The following is a 16953-nucleotide window of genomic DNA, read 5'->3' on the forward strand; positions in this document are numbered from 1 at the left end:
GAAAAGGAAAAACCTACAATCAAGATTAGTCTACCTGGCAAGGATGTCATTTGGATTTGATGGAGAAATCAAAACCTATACAGACAAACAAGCTAAGAGAATTCAGCACCACAAAACCAGCTTTACAACAAATTCTGAAGGAACTTCTCTAGGCAGGAAACACAGGAGAAGGAAAACACCTACAATAACAAAACCCCCATAAATTAAGAAAATAGTAATAGGAACATACATATCAATAATTACCTTAAATGTAAATGGATTAAATACTCTAACAAAAAGACATAGACTGGCTGAATGGATACAAAGACAAGACCCTTATATATGCTGTCTACAAGAGTCCCATTTCAGAACTAGGGACACATACTGACTGAAAGTGAGAGGATGGAAAAAGATATTCCATGGAAATGGAAATCAAAAGAAAGCTGGAGTAGCAATTCTGATATCAGACAAAAATAGACTTTAAAATAAAGACTATTACAAGAGACAAAGAAGGACACTACATAATGATTAAGGGATCAATCAAAGAAGAAGATATAACAACTGTAAATATTTATGCACACAACATAAGAGCACCTCAATACATAAGGCAAATGCTAACACCCATAAAAGGGGAAATTGACAGTAACACAATCATAGTAGGGGACTTTAACACTGCACTTTCACCAATGGAGAGATCATCCAAAATCAAAATAAATAAGGAAACACAAGCTTTAAATGATACATTAAACAAGATGGACATAACTGATATTTATAGGACATTCCATCCAAAAACAACAGAAAACACTTTCTTCTCAAGTGCTCATGGAACATTCTCCAGGTCAGATCATATCCTGGGTCACAAATCAAGCCTTGGTAAATTTAAGAAAATTGAAATCATATCAAGTATCTTTTCTGACCACAACGCTATGAGACTAGATATCAATTGCAGGAAAAAATCTGTAAAAAATACAAACACATGGAGGGTAAATGATACACAATTAAATAACCAAGAGATCACTGAAGAAATCAAAGAGGTGATCAAAAAATACCTAGAAACAAATGACAATGAAAACACAATGACCAAAAACCCATGGGATCCAGCAAAAGCAGTTCTAAGAGTGAAGTTTAGAGCAATACAATCCTACCGGAAGAAACCAGAAACATCTCAAATAAACAACCTAATCTTGCACCTAAAGCAATTAGAGAAAGAAGGATTAAAAAACCCCAAAGTTAGCAGAAGAAAAGAAATAATAAAGATCAGATCAGAAATAAATGAAAAAGAAAAGAAGGAAACAAGAGCAAAGATCAATAAAACTAAAAGCTGGTTCTTTGAGAAGATAAACAAAATTGATAAGCCATTCGCCAGACTCATCAAGAAAAAAAGAGAGCAGACTCAAATCAACAGAATTAGAAATGAAAAAGGAGAAGTAACAACTGACACTGCAGAAATACAGAGGATCATGAGAGATTACTACAAGCAACTATATGCCAATAAAATGGACAACGTGGAAGAAATGGACAAATTCTTAGAAAAGCACAACCTTCTGAGACTGAACCAGGAAGAAATAGAAACTATAAACAGACCAGTCACAAGCACTGAAGTTGAAACTGTGATTAAAATTCTTCCAACAAACAAAACCGCAGGACCAGAAGGCTTCAGGGGCGAATTCTATCAAACATTTAGAGAAGAGTTAACACCCATCCTTCTTAAACTTTTCCAAAATATAGCAGAGGGAGGAACACTCTCAAACTCATTCTATGAGGTCACCATCACCCTGATACCAAAACCAGACAAAGATATCACAAAGAAAAAAAAAAACTACAGGCCAATATCCCTGATGAACATAGATGCAAAAATCTTCAATAACATACTAGCAAACAGAATCCAACAGCACATTAAAAGGATCATACACCATGATCAAGTGGGGTTTATCCCAGGAATGCAAGGATTCTTCAATATAGTCAAATCAATCAGTGTGATAAAACATATTAACAAACCGAAGGAGAAAAATCATATGGTCATCTGAATAGATGCAGAAAAAGCTTTCAACAATATTCAACACCCATTTATGATAGAAACCCACAGAAATTAGGAATAGAGGGAAGTTACCTCAACATAATAAAGGCCATATATGACAAACCCACAGCCAATATAGTTCTTAATGGTGAAAAACTGAAACCATTTCCACTAAGATCCAGAAGAAGACCAAGTGTTCCACTCTCACCACTATTATTAAACAAAGTTTTGGAAGTTTTAGCCACAGCAATCATAGAAGAAAAAGAAATAAAAGGAATCCAAATCAGAACAGAAGAAGTAAAGCTGTCACTGTTTGCAGATGACATGATACTATATATAGAGAATCCTAAAGATGCTACCAGAAAACTACTAGAGCTAATCAATGAATTTGGTAAAGTAGCAAGATACGAAATTAATGCACAGAAATCTCTTGCATTCCTATACACTAATGATGAAAAATCTGAAAGTGAAATTAAGGAAACACTCCCATTTACCATTGCAACAAAAAGAATAAAAAAACTAGCAATAAACCTACCTAAGGAGGTGAAACACCTGTATGCAGAAAATTATAAGACACTCATGAAAGAAATTAAACATGACAAACAGATGGGGAGATATACGATGTCTTTGGATTGGAAGAATCAATATTGTGAAAATGACTATACTATCAAAAGCAATCTACATATTCAATGCAATCCTTATCAAATTACCAATGGCATTTTTTACAGAACTAGGAAAAAACATTTCACAACTTGTATGGAAACACGAAAGACCCTGAATAGCCAAAACAATCTTGAGAAAGATAAACGGAGCTGGAGGAATCAGGCTCCCTGACTTCAGACTATACTACAAAGCTACAGTAATCAAGACAGTATGGTACTGGCACAAAAACAGAAATATATCAGTGGAACAGGTTAGATAGCCAAAAGATAAGCTGATGCACATATGGTCGCCTTATTTTTGATAAAGGAGGCAAGAATATACAATGGAAAAAAGACAGCCTCTTTAATAAGTGGGGCTGGGAAAACTGGACAGCTACATGTAAAAGAATGAAATTAGCATACTCCCTAACACCATACACAAAAATAAACTCAAAATGGATTAAAGACCTAAATGTAAGGCCACACAGTATAAAACTCTTCGAGGAAAACATAGGCAGAACACTCTATGACATACATCACAGCAAGATCCTTTTTGAACAACCTCCTAGAGAAATGGAAATAAAAACAAAAATAAACAAATGGGACCTAATGAAACTTAAAATCTTTTGCACAGCAAAGGAAACTATAAACAAGACCAAAAGACAACCCTCAAAATGGGAGAAAATATTTGCAAATGGAGCAACTGACAAAGGATTAATCTCCAAAATTTTCAAGCAGTTCATGCAGCTCAATATCAAAAAAACAAGCAACCCAATCCAAAAATGGGTGGAAGACCTAAACAGCTATTTCTCCAAAGAAGCCATACAGATGGCCAATAAACACATGAAAAGATGCTAAACATCACTAATTATGAGAGAAATGCAAATGAAAAGTACAGTGAGGTATCACTTCTCACCAGTCAGAATGGCTATCATCAAAAAAGCTACAAACAGGGGCTTCCCTGGTGGCGCAGTGGTTGGGAGTCCGCCTGCCAATGCAGGGGACGTGGGTTCGTGCCCCAGTCTGGGAGGATCCCGCATGCTGTGGAGTGGCTGGGCCCATGAGCCATGGCCGCTGGGCTGCACGTCCAGAGCCCATGCTCCGCAGCAGGAGAGGCCTCAGCGGTGAGAGGCTCACGTACCGCAAAAAAAAAAAAAAAACAAAAAAAAACCACTACAAACAATAAATGCTGGAGAGAGTGTGGAGAAAAGGGAACCCTCCTGCACTGTTGGTGGGAATGTAAATTGATACAGCCACTATGGAGAACAGTATGGAGGTTCCTTAGAAAACTAAAAATAGAACTACCATATGACCCAGCAATCCCACTATTGGGCATATAGCCAGCGAAACCCATAATTCAAAAAGAGTCATGTACCATAATGTTCATTGTAGTTCTATTTACAATAGCTAGGACATGGAAGCAACCTATGTGTCCATGAACAGATGAATGGATAAAGAAGAGGTGGCACATATATACAATAGAATATTACTCAGCCATTAAAATAAACGAAATTGAGTTATTTGTAGTGAGGTGGATGGACTTAGAGTCTGTCATACAGAGTGAAATAAGTCAGAAACAGAAAAACAAATACTGTATGCTAACACATGTATATGGAATTAAAAAAAAATGTTCTCAAGAAGCTAGGGACAGGACAGGAATAAAGACACAGACGTAGAGAATGGACCTGTGGACATGAGTAGGGGGAAGGGTAAACTGGGATGAAGTGAGAGAGTGGCATGGACATATATACACTACCAAATGTAAAATAGATAGCTAGTGGGAAGCAGCTGCATAGCACAGGAGGATCAGCTCAGTGCTTTGTGACCACCTAGAAGGGTGGGATATGGAGGGAGAGAGGGAGATGCAAGAGGGAGGGGATATGGGGATATATGTATATGCATAGCTGATTCACTTTGTTACAAAGCAGAAACTAATGCACAATTGTAAAGCAATTATACTCCAATAAAGATGTTTAAAAAAAAAAGAGTAACTGAGGTTACAAGGGACACCGCTAGAACTGGACACCGGCCATATGTGACATATTTCTTTTTCCTGTTTGGAACCATAATTCAGATTTATGTAAATATAACTTTCTAGAGATATGATCACATTTAAGTTTAAAACTCAGCACTATTTTGAGATAGATAGAAATTAAAGACATTTAAAATAGGATAAAATATTATACTTTTAAATTAAAAAATGCAGTTGGAGAAATATAGTTTTCAAAAATAAATAACATTTTAAACAAACAATAATGTCAACATCCTATAAGAAATAAAACAACTGAAGAATATACTGTCAGTTTTCACTGCTTGGCAAGGAAACACATATGTCCTAGAGGTTATTAATCCTGTACTTGCCAAGACTTAAACTTATTTGAAATCCCCCAATCTATGTTGAATATCCTATTTCCAACTTATTGTCTGTCACTTTGCTGGAAAATAAAACAAATAAAAAATTAAAAATGACCCTTAACAGACTATTGGAATGGAAAATACCCAAACAACAAAGACCCATATTCTGATTTAACACAGAGAATTAGTAATGTACATACTACAAAGGCAAAATATAATAGCACCTCCTTTCTCTAAAGGCTGAGGTGTCAGCCAAAATAAACATGTCAATATCAATTAACTGAAGCTCATAAATTTTAATCAGAAGTGTCTCTTAGGTCCTTATTCACATGAATTCTTATTAGATTCAGTTCCAACAAAATCCTTTGTTTACTTAGGTAATAATGTATTAGAAATATAAAAGAAGAAAGGTGAGGGAACTTCTAGAAAGAGAAAGACTAACATCAAAAGGAATAAATTTGGGAGGGGAGGAGTCAGATGGCAGAATAGGAGGACTCGGAATTTGCCTCTCCTCACAAGTACATTAAGAATACATCTACAAATGGATCAATTTTCACAAAGCATCTGCTGAACACTAGTGGAAGCCCCCAGACACCTAAAAGGACAAGATAAATTCCCATACAACCAGAACGGATAAAAGAAAGAAAAAAACAAAAAAGGAAACAGGAAGGAACCATCACCCCTGGCAGGGAACTGAAGGTGAGGAGAGGTTCCCGCACTCACAAAAGCCCATTCATGGCAGGGAAATCAGCTGGGGCAGAAAGGGACCTTCGGGGGATTGAAGGGAAATGCAGCAACTGGTCTGTGGAAGGTAGGACAAAGTAAGAACTGTGTGCATGGCCCATGCTGCTGCTCTGCACACCCCAGCCTGAATTGTGTGTCTCCAGGTGTGGAGGGAGGCTGGGTGCTGGAAAGTGGGGTTTGGAGAGTGGACCCAGGGAGGGGACAGCTGCTGGCTGTGAAGAGACAGCCTGAAGGGACAGGAGTAAGGAGCCTCACAGCCTGGAACGTTTTCTGAAGAATCCTGGAGCCCTATAGAAACAAGGTGCCATTGGTGGCATGCAAGGGGCGGGGCCGCCAGTGCAACTGCCTTCCCATCCCGCCAGCCCCCTGCCTCCGTGGGCACTGGGAGGGGCACCCGTCTGAGCAGGCCCACCCGCACCTCAAGCCAAGGTCTCCTCGGTGCACAGGCTCCAGAATCCTGAGCTCCACCACTGCCAAAGCCTCCTTTGACTGCACATGGGGCCTGTGCATGATGCCCATGCCAAAGCCTCATCCAGAATCAGCCCTGGGCACCCCAGCCTGAGACAGGAAGCCGCCAATGCTGGTGGAAGCTGAGTGCTAACATGTGGTGTTAGAAGAGTGGATCCGGGGAGAGGACTGCTGTTGGCAGAGACAACTTGAGGAGACAGGAGTGAGGGTCTCCTTGGCTGGGAATGCTTCTAGAGGAAGCATGGTCTGCCTTGGAAATGAGGTGTCATTGTTGAGTGGTGAGCAAGGGGCAGGGTCACCATTGCAAACCCTTCCCCACCTGTTGGCCTCTGCTTCCATGGGCACAGGGAGGGACTCCCACCAGACACATCCCAGTCTGTTGCATCTTCCTGCTGGTCTCTGCCACAAGCACTTTGCATGTGCCACAGTTATGGCCTCCTTTTCCCTCCCTGGCCTGAGCGAATAAGTGCCCCAATCAGACTGAGGGACCCAATTGTCGACTGCTTTTGCCTCTCTCTCACCTGGATGGTGAACAGAAACCTGAGGGTGGCCCACATGCAGAGGTGGGGCCAAAACCAAAGCTGAGCCCCAGGGGCTGCCTGACTAAGGAAGAGGAATGGAAATCTCTGTGCAGCTGCACAAGCTGCAGATTAAATCCCAGTGATCTGCTTGGTAAACCCTGCACCTGTGGAATATCTGAATGGACACTGAGTGCTCCCACAACTTAGACTGGTCTAACTTTGGCAGCTGTGGACTTTGGGGGCAAGTGCCTGTGGGAGTTGGGCCAGGTCAGAGTCTGAGCTGCCCCCACAGTGCCCATGGTAGGTCCAGAGACCTAACTAGAGGTACAGGAGGGCCTCCTGGGGAGGTGGGGGTTGACTGTGGCTTGCTGTCAGTGGGGGGAAAGGACACTGACAGTGAAGGACTCAGGAAAATATTATTACTAGTATTATTTTTTTCTCTCTTTTTCCTTTTGGTTTTTGTTTCATTTTGTTCTGTTGTTGTTTTCTGTTTTTTAATTATATTTTATTTTTTACTTACTTTTTCTTTACTTTTTTCTTTTTTTGCTTTAATTTAAAATTTTTCTAAATATATATTTAAAAATTTTTACTTTTTGTTTTGTGATTTTTCTTGTTTTTGTTTTGTTTTTGAACATTTTTGTGTTTAATGTTTTCATTTTTTCAGCTTGCTTTCTGTTTTTGCTCTGTTCATTGTTTTCGTTAGTTTTGTTTTTATTGTTAGTTTTGTTTTTATTGTTTGTTTTTGTTTTTGGGTTCTTTTGTTTGTTAGGTTGTTTGGATTTTTGTTTTCTTCTTTTGTTTTCTTTCTTTCTTTCTTTCTTTCTTTCTTTCTTTCTTTCTTTCTTTCATTTTGATTTTATCATTTGTCTTGGGTTTTGTTGGTCTTCTTTCCTTTTCTTTTTTCTGGCTGTGCCACACAGCTTGCAGGGTCATGGGTCCCTAACGAGGGTTAAGGCCTGAGACTCACGGGTAAGAGCGCTGAGTCCAAGATGCTGGAATGCCAGAGGATTTCTGGTCCCAGGGAATATTAAACAATGTGAGCTTTCCTGGAGGTCTCCATCTCGACAGCAAGACCTGGCTCCACCCAACTGCCTGTAGGCACCAGTGCTGGATGCCCCACACCAAACAACAAGCAAGACAGTAACACAGCCCCATCCATTAGCAGACAGGCTGCCTAAAGTTGTACTAAACTCACAGACACCACAAAACACACTACCTGATGAGGGCCTGCCGATCAGAGGGACACGACTCAGCTCCAGCCACCAGTTCAAGCACCAGTCCCTCGCAACAGGAAAACTACAAAAGCTCCTAGACCAACTTCACCCACCAGTGGGCAGACACCAGAAACAAGAGGAACTACAACACTGCAGCCTGCAGAAAGGAGACTAGAAACACAGTAAATTAGATAAAATGAGATGACAGAGAAATAGGTTATGGATGAAGGAGCAAGGTAAAAATCCACAAGACCAAATAAATGAAGAGGAAATAGGCAATTTACCTGTAAAGGATTCAGAGTAATGATAGGTGAGATGACTCAAGATCTCAGAAATAGAATGCAGGCATGGATCGAGAAGATACAAGAAATGTTTAACAAGGCCCTAGAAGAACTAAAGAACAAACAGACAGTGATGAACAACACAATAACTTAAATGAAAAATACACAAGAAGAAATCAATAGCAGAATAACTGAGGCAGAACAGATAAGTGAACTGGAATATAGAATGGTGGAAATAAATGCCACAGAACAGAATAAAGAAAAAAAGGATGAAAAGAAATGAGATCAGTCTCAGAGACCTCTGGGACAACATTAACCCCACCAATATTCAAATTACAGGGGTCCCAGAAGAAGAAGAGAAAGAGGAAGGGTCTGAGAAAATATTAGAAGAGATTAAAGTGGAAAACTTCCCAAACATGGGAAAGGAAATAGTCACCCAAGTCCAAGAAGCCCAGAGAGTCCCATACAGGATAAACCCTAGGAGGAACACACCGAGACACATATTAATCGAACTAACAAAAATTAAATACAAAGAAAAAAAAATAAAAGCAGCAAAGGAAAAGCAAAAATAACGTGCAAGGGAATCCCCATAAGGTTATCAGCTGATTTTTTCAGCAGAAACTCTACAGGCCAGAAGGGAGTGGCAGGATATATTTAAAGTGATGAAAGGGAAAACGCTACAACCAAGAACACTGTACCCAGCAAGTTTCTCATTCAGATTCTACAGAGACATCAAAAGCTTTATAGACAAGCAAAAGCTAAGAGAATTCAGCACCACCAAACAGCTTTACAACATATGCTAAAGAAACTTCTCTAGGCAGGAAACATAGGAGAAGAAAAACACCTACAAAAACAAAACCAAAACAATAAAGAAAATGGTAATAGGAACATATATATCGATAGTTACCTTAAATGTAAATGGATTAAATGCTCCAACCAAAAGACACAGACTGGCTGAATAAATATAAAAACAACACCCATATATATGCTGTCTATAAAAGATGCACTTCAGACCTGGGAAACATACAGACTGAAAGTGAGGGGATGGAAAAAGATATTCTATGCAAATGGAAATCAAAAGAAAGCTGGAGTAGCAATACTCACATCAGACAAAATAGACTTCAAAATAAAGACTGTTATAAGAGACAACGAAGGAGACTACATAAGGATAAAGGGATCAATCCAAGAAGAAGATATAACAATTGTAAATATTTATACACTCACATAGGAGCACTTCAATACATAAGGCAAATGCTAACAGCCATAAAAGAAACTGATAGTAATACAATAATAGTGGGAGACGTTAACACTCCACTCACACCAATGGAGAGATCATCCAAGCAGAAAATTAATAAGGAAACACAAGCCTTAAATGACACATTAGACCAGATAGACTTAATTGATATCTATAGGACATTGCATCTGAAAGCAGCAGAATACACTTTCTTCTCAAGTGCACATGGAACATCCTCCAGGATAGGTCACATCTTGGGTCACAAATCAAGCCTTGGTAAATGGAAAAAAATCGAAATCATATAAAGCATCTTTTCTGACCACAACACAATGAGATTAGAAATCAATTACAGAAAATAAACTATAAAAACCACAAACACATGGGGGCTAAACAATATGCTACTAAATAACCAATGGATCACTGAAGAAATCAAAGTGAAAATCAAAAAATACCTAAAAACAAATAACAAGAAAAAGATGATGACCCAAATGCCATTGGGCTCAGCAAAAGCAGTTCTGAGAGGGAAGCTTGTAGCAATACAATCCGACCTCAAGCAACAAGAAAAATCTCAAATAAACAACCTAACCTTACACTTGAAACAACTAGAGAAAGAAGAACAAACAAAACCCAAAGTTAGTAGAAGGAAATAAATCATAAAGATCAGAGTAGAAATAAATGAAATAGAAACAAAGAAAACAATAGCAAAGACCAATGAAACTAAAAGCTGGTTCTTTGAGATGATAAACAAAATTGATAAACTTTAGCCAAACTCATCAAGAAAAAAAGGGAGCAGACTCAAATCAACAGAATTAGAAATGAAAAAGGAGAAGTAACAACTGACAGTGCAGAAATACAGAGGATCATGAGAGATTACTACAAGCAACTATATGCCAATAAAATGGACAACGTGGAAGAAATGGATAAATTCTTAGAAAAGCACCACTTTCTGAGAACCAGGAAGAAATAGAAACCATAAACAGACCAATCACAAGTAATGAAATTGAAACTGTGATTAAAACCTTCCAACAGACAAAAGTCCAGGACCAGATGGCTGCACAGGCAAATTCTATCAAACATTTAGAGAAGACAACTATCCTTCTCAAACTCTTCCAAAAAATTGCAGATGGAGGACCACTCCCAACCTCATTCTATGAGGCCACCATCACCCTGATACCAAAAGCTGACAAAGATATCACAAAAAAAGGAAATTACAAGCCAATATCACTGATAAAAATAGAAGCAAAAATCCTCAATAAAATACTAGCAAACAGAATCCAACAATACATTAAAAGGATCATACACCCTGATCAAGTGGGATTTATGGCTGGGATGCAAGGATCCTTCAATATATGCAAATCAATCAATGTGATACACCATATTAACAAATAGAGGAATAAAAACCATATGATCATCTCAATAGATGCAGAGAAAGCTTTTGACAAAATTCAACACCCATTTATGATAAAAACTCTCCAGAAAATGGGCATAGAGGGAACCTACCTCAACAGAATAAAAGCCATATATGACAAACCCACAGCAAACATCATTCTCAATGGTGAAAAACTGAAACCATTTCCCCTAAGTTCAGGAACAAGGCAAGGATGACCACTCTCACCACTTTTATTCAACATTGGTTTGGAAGTCCTAGCCACAACAACCGGAGAAGTAAAAGAAATGAAAGGATTCCAAATTGGAAAGGAGTAAAACTGTCACTGTTTGCAGATGACATGATACTATGCATAGAAAATCCTAAAGATGCCGCCTGAAAACTACTAGAGCTAATCAATGAATTCGGCAAAGTTGCAGGATACAAAATTAATACACAGAAATCTCTTTCATTCCTATACACTAATAACAAAAAATCAGAAATAGAAATTAAGAAAACTATCCTATTTACCGTTGCAACAAAAAGAGTAAAATACCTAGGAATAAACCTACCTAGGAGGCAAAAGACCTGCAATCAGGAAGCTATGAGATACTGATGAAAGAAATCAAAGATGACACAAACAGATGGAGAGATATACCATGTTCCTGGACTGGAAGAATCAATATTGTGAAAATGATTATACTATCCAAAGCAATCTACAGATTCAATGCAATCCCTATCAAATTACCAATGGCATTTTACAAATAATTAGAATAAAAACTTTTACAATTTGTATGGAAATACAAAAGACCCCAAATAGCCCAAAGGATCTTGAGAAAGAAAAACAGAGCTGGAGGAACCAGGCTCCCGGACTTCAGACTATACTACTAAGTCATTAAAGCAGTATGGTACTGGCACAAAAACAGAAATATAGATCAAGGGAACAGGATTGAAAGCCCAGAGATAAACTCAGGCACCTATGGTCACCTAATCTCTGATAAAGGAGGCAAGAATATACATTGGAGAAAAGATGCTCTCTTCTATAAGTGGTGCTGGGAAAACTGGACAACTACATGTAAAAGAATGAAATTAGAACACTCCCTAACACCATACACAAAAATAGACTCAAAATGGGCTAAAGACCTAAATGTAAGGCTGGACACTATAAAACTCTTAGAGGAAAACATAGGCAAAACACTTTTTGACATAAATTGCAGCAAGATCTTTTTTGACCCACTTCCTAGAGTAATGAAAATAAAAACAAAAATAAACAAATGGGATCTAATTAAACTTATTAGCTTTTGCACGGCAAAGGAAACCATAAACAAGACGAAAAGACAACCCTCAGAATGGGAGAAAATATTTGCAAACGATGCAGCTGACAAGGTATTAATCTCCAATAAACACAAACAGCTCATGCAGCTCAATGTAAAAAAAAAAAAAAAACCAAAAACCAAAAAAAAAAAAAAAACCCAATCAAAAAATGGGCAGAAGACCTATACAGACATTTCTCCAAAGAAGACATACTGATGGCCAACAAACACATGAAAAGATGCTCAACATCACTAATTATGAGAGAAATGCAAATCACAAGTACAGTGAGGTATCACTTCTCATCAGTCAGGATAGCCATGATCAAAAAATCTACAAATAATAAATGCTGAAGAGGGTTAGAGAAAAGGGAATCCTGTTACACTGTTGTTGGGAATGTAGATTGGTACAGCCACTATGGAGAACAGTATGGAGGTTCCTTAAAAAACTAAAAACAGAGCTACAATATGACCCAGCGAGCCCACTACTGGACATATACCCAGAGAAAAACATAATTAAAAAAGACACATGTGCCCCAATGTTCATTGCTGTACTATTTACAATAGCCAGATATGGAAGCAAGTTAAGTATCCATCAACAGAGGACTGGTTAAAGAAGATCTGGTACATATATACAATGGTATATTACTCAGCCATAAAAAAGAATGAAATTGGGTTGGTTGTAGAGTCGTGGATGGACCTAGAGACTGTCATACAGTGAAGTAAGTCAGAAAGAGAAAAACAGGTATTGTATATTAACGCATATATGTGGAATCTAGAAAACTAGTATAGATGATCTTATCTGAAAAGCAGAAATAGAGACACAGATGTAGAGAACAAACGTATGGATACCAAGGGGGAAAGCGGGGGGGGGGGGATGAATTGGGAGATTGGGATTGATTATATACAGTATTGATACTACATATAAAATAGATAACTAATGAGAACCTACTGTATAGCACAGATAACTCTACTAAATGCTCTATGGTGACCTAAATGGGAAGGAAATCCAAAAAAGAGGAGATATATATATATATATATATATATATATATACCTGTAGCTGATTCACTTTGCTGTACAGTAGAAACTAATACAACATTGTAAAACAGCTATACTTCAATACAAATTAAATTTAAAAAAATTCACCAAGGTTACCAGTTGAGGCTAGTACTGTAAACTAAATAAACCTTAATAGCTCAAGGACAATACAGTAATATAACAGAGTAGAATATTTGATGCCCATAATAATGATTCTAAGGCATAAAGAATAGATCAAACTGCATTTATCATAATTTGTATAAAAGATTACAGAATTATGCATTGCAATTCAGAAAGATTTATGTTAATAATGTCAATAACGTTTGCATACTTGATAAGTATTCCATTTCTGACAATGCTCTTCATGCACCACACATAACTGACCTTTGACTCCTATTGACCTTACCTACTCAATCCTGACTCTACCTTCATACTCTACCTTCATACCTTCTCTGGCTTAGATCACTATAACAGCTTTCTACCTGTCTTCTTTGCCTCCAGCCTGTGCTTTCAATTCATCCTCTACCCCTCTGCTACAATGAGATAAAATATAACATGATCATGATACTTCTCTGATTTCACTCTTTCAACAACATCTCAGAGTCCTAAGGATAGGGTTTAATTTCTTCAGATTGACACAAAAGTTATTTTATGAAATGACTCCTATCAACTCTATAGCTTCCTTTCCTGATACCCTTCCACATTTTCCTGTGCCTAAATCACATAAAACTTCTGTCTTTTATTTCATAACATTAAGCTTTTTCATATATTGTCCTCCTTTATCTCTCAAGTACCCTAACTCCTGGTTATCTAATAAGACTTTACTCTTCCAGGAAGGAGTTCTTCCTTGTCCTACAGTATATGAGATGTACTTCTATAGCACCTTGTAGGTGACTCAATCATAGTATTTATTGCATAGCATTGCCATCCTTTATTACTTCACTATTAGTAAATTGAGGGCAAGAATCATGCATTTTATTTTTATCCTCTAGTATATGAAACCCAGTAAATGTTAGTTGAGTGAATAAATGCTGTCCTGTATGACATTTTAAGTGGTCAGAGATAACTTCTAAATATACTAAATTCCTTTAATTTTCCTTTAATATATTATGAATATATTATGGATAATATACCCATGGATATTTAAACCTACTGATATCTGGATTTATTTGAATCTGTTTATATTTTTTAGCTTATACCAAACTTCTATATATGCAGGTTTGATTAATATGACTTATTGCTTAAAGTATAATTCCTTCTTATTTATTCTAAGGTACATTCTTCCTGCTTCATGGGGAACTCCAAACTCCATCATTCTCACAAATAGATAATGCAGCTACCGCATAATTCGTGTTCACCAAGTAATTCATTCCGTGATTCTCTAGGTAATCTTTTTTCTGCCTATAGGATATGTAAGGAATCCTTTTTAATTATAGATTTTAGTGATTCTTCCTAAGTGCTTGTCTCTCACCACTTGGTAGTGTTTCCTCTTCTCTTTATTTGGGCAGTTTTCCCCATTCTGTCCTTCCTTTCTTATTCTGCCAGTTAGTTATATAGTTCCATAGGAGTTTTGTCTGATCATCTGAACTTTTAGGCCTACATGCTTATATTATATTGTTTTAAAATATCTGAAGCTTCCTTTTGAGTTCTTTACTTCCTAAAATTTATTTCAATTTATTTTCCTCATGAAGTCACGTTAAATCAGATTATTGACATTTCTAATGTTTAGTGATAAAATAGATTAACCAAAATTATTTTTTTCTCCCAATATGATGTTTAATAATTCATACTCAATTACCTATGCTTGCTGATGAATAAATGCCTATTCATTAATTTATCAAAAGATAGTTCTAAAGTTGAAAATTAAAAACAATGTAGGAAGTAAGTTAATTTTCTTTATGTGTGTATATATTAAAATTACTTGGTCCACAAAGCAGCCTACTAGAAAGTTACCTGAGGATGTGATCTAGCAAACTAATGTTATATTAAAAAAAAGGGATGCTATGAGGCAAGAAACTGTGGCTCCAATTCCTGAGACCAATAAAGGGAAGTCTCAGATGCCCGTTGTGCATTAGATCTAAAAGGTAACCGGTATCTGTTGTAGCAGTACCTAGTGATGAAGGGAGGAGGACTTGGAGGGAAACAAAGGGGACTCCACTGTATGGACACTGAGTGACAGAATGGAAAACTTAAGAATGTGATAAAAACATACAAGAAAAATACTGGCAATAGAAATGTAAAAAATAATAAATAACAAGAAAATTAAAATGTGTGTGATTTTAAGCGATTAATGCAAGTAAACAAAGAGCACTTGGTGCTATGAACATCTTTTGAGTACTATTGGGGAAACAGTACTGACAATGTAAAAGTATAAATTTGTCTCTTTTTGTAGAAAAAAAAACAGTGTTAGGAGAATATTTCTACTTGTAGGAAAAATATTTTTTTCTAAACTCTATGACTATAATATGAATAGACACCATAAACTTAGATGAGGTTAAGCATAGATAGATAGGTCAAAAAATCCATAATGATAGACATAGTCTGAAATTCAGAAGTGCACAATTTGGTCCCCTTTTAAAAGGTGAAATATAGAAACAAAAGATTAGTGTTTTAAAATAAATTTTTATGTGGCTTTACAAAAACAAATTTTTTTTTTACCCCTCTGTAGGGTGACAGAAAAATAAAACATAATGAAATTGTATTGGAAAATGTTCTGCTTCCTAGAATTTTAAACCAAAAATTTTCTTCTATATTTTCTACATCAGAATTCTTATGGGTGTTTGATGAGAGAAGACAGGTAGGAACTTTATGAATCAAATTCCAATATAAAGCCTGCTATCATACAGCAAGACAATTATTAGAAAATATACAATTGACAAATATTAATTTAATAATCAATAAAATAAGCTTAATGAAGAGCACTATGTGACAAATACTTGTACATGCATTCTCAACTATTCATCTCTAATATTACCTTTTTTGCTCTATGTAACAATTCCTTGAAAAAGATTGTATTAATTCCAATCATAAATAAGAAACTGAAGCTCAAAGAGATTAAATAACTTGCTCTAACTCATGGAGCTAGGATTTAAACCTAGATCTCTGATTCCAAAGCCCATGACCCTTTCAACATATGATTATTCATTTTTCTTGAACTCCTATCATGTGCCTTTTATAAGCTTCAGGAGCTGAAAGGTAGGAGAAAAACAGAAAAACACAAATACACAACAAAAACAAAAACATGCTTCATTAAATACTTTCAACTATGCCAGGCAATATAGAGTTAATCTAAAGAGAATTCAGTGCCAGAAAAAATTACAGATAAACAATTTTGTATTCCCAAAATGGGATTTGCAACATATGCCCAATGATGTAGTAACAAATGATGTAGTAATAAATTCTAGGGCTTTTCTACTATTCACCTATTGTAGAACTATGAACAAGGTAGCAAAAACAACAATAAAAATGGCATAACCACTCTGTATTAAAAAATCTAATAATTCAAACACATCTTGAAAAATAGGATGGTTTACATTTTTACTTTATTTAGTTTCCAGTTTATACTAGAAAGCATTTTTTAATGGCAATCATTTATAAAAATTTTTTATCATATTTCCACAATTATTCATATTTTCCCCATTTTTCTGACTGGATGAATGAGGATAACACATATAGAAAAATTATATATAAGTGAATAATGAATTAAAATCAAATATGTTCTATTAGAGCCTAAATGCTAATTGGTAACCTTTTATCATAAAATGTTACAAAAAATGAAGAATAC

General features: G+C 36.5%; 1 protein-coding gene across 1 annotated transcript in view; it reads right to left on the reverse strand.

Moving 5' to 3' along the window:
• The window catches only part of CEP126 (centrosomal protein 126), a gene marked incomplete at both ends in the record, with an annotated part of 101227 nt that overhangs the window by 77385 nt on the left and 6889 nt on the right, over nucleotides 1-16953 (reverse strand).

This window comes from Hyperoodon ampullatus (assembly GCF_949752795.1).
Source record: "Hyperoodon ampullatus genome assembly, chromosome: 7".
NCBI lineage: Eukaryota > Metazoa > Chordata > Mammalia > Artiodactyla > Ziphiidae > Hyperoodon > Hyperoodon ampullatus.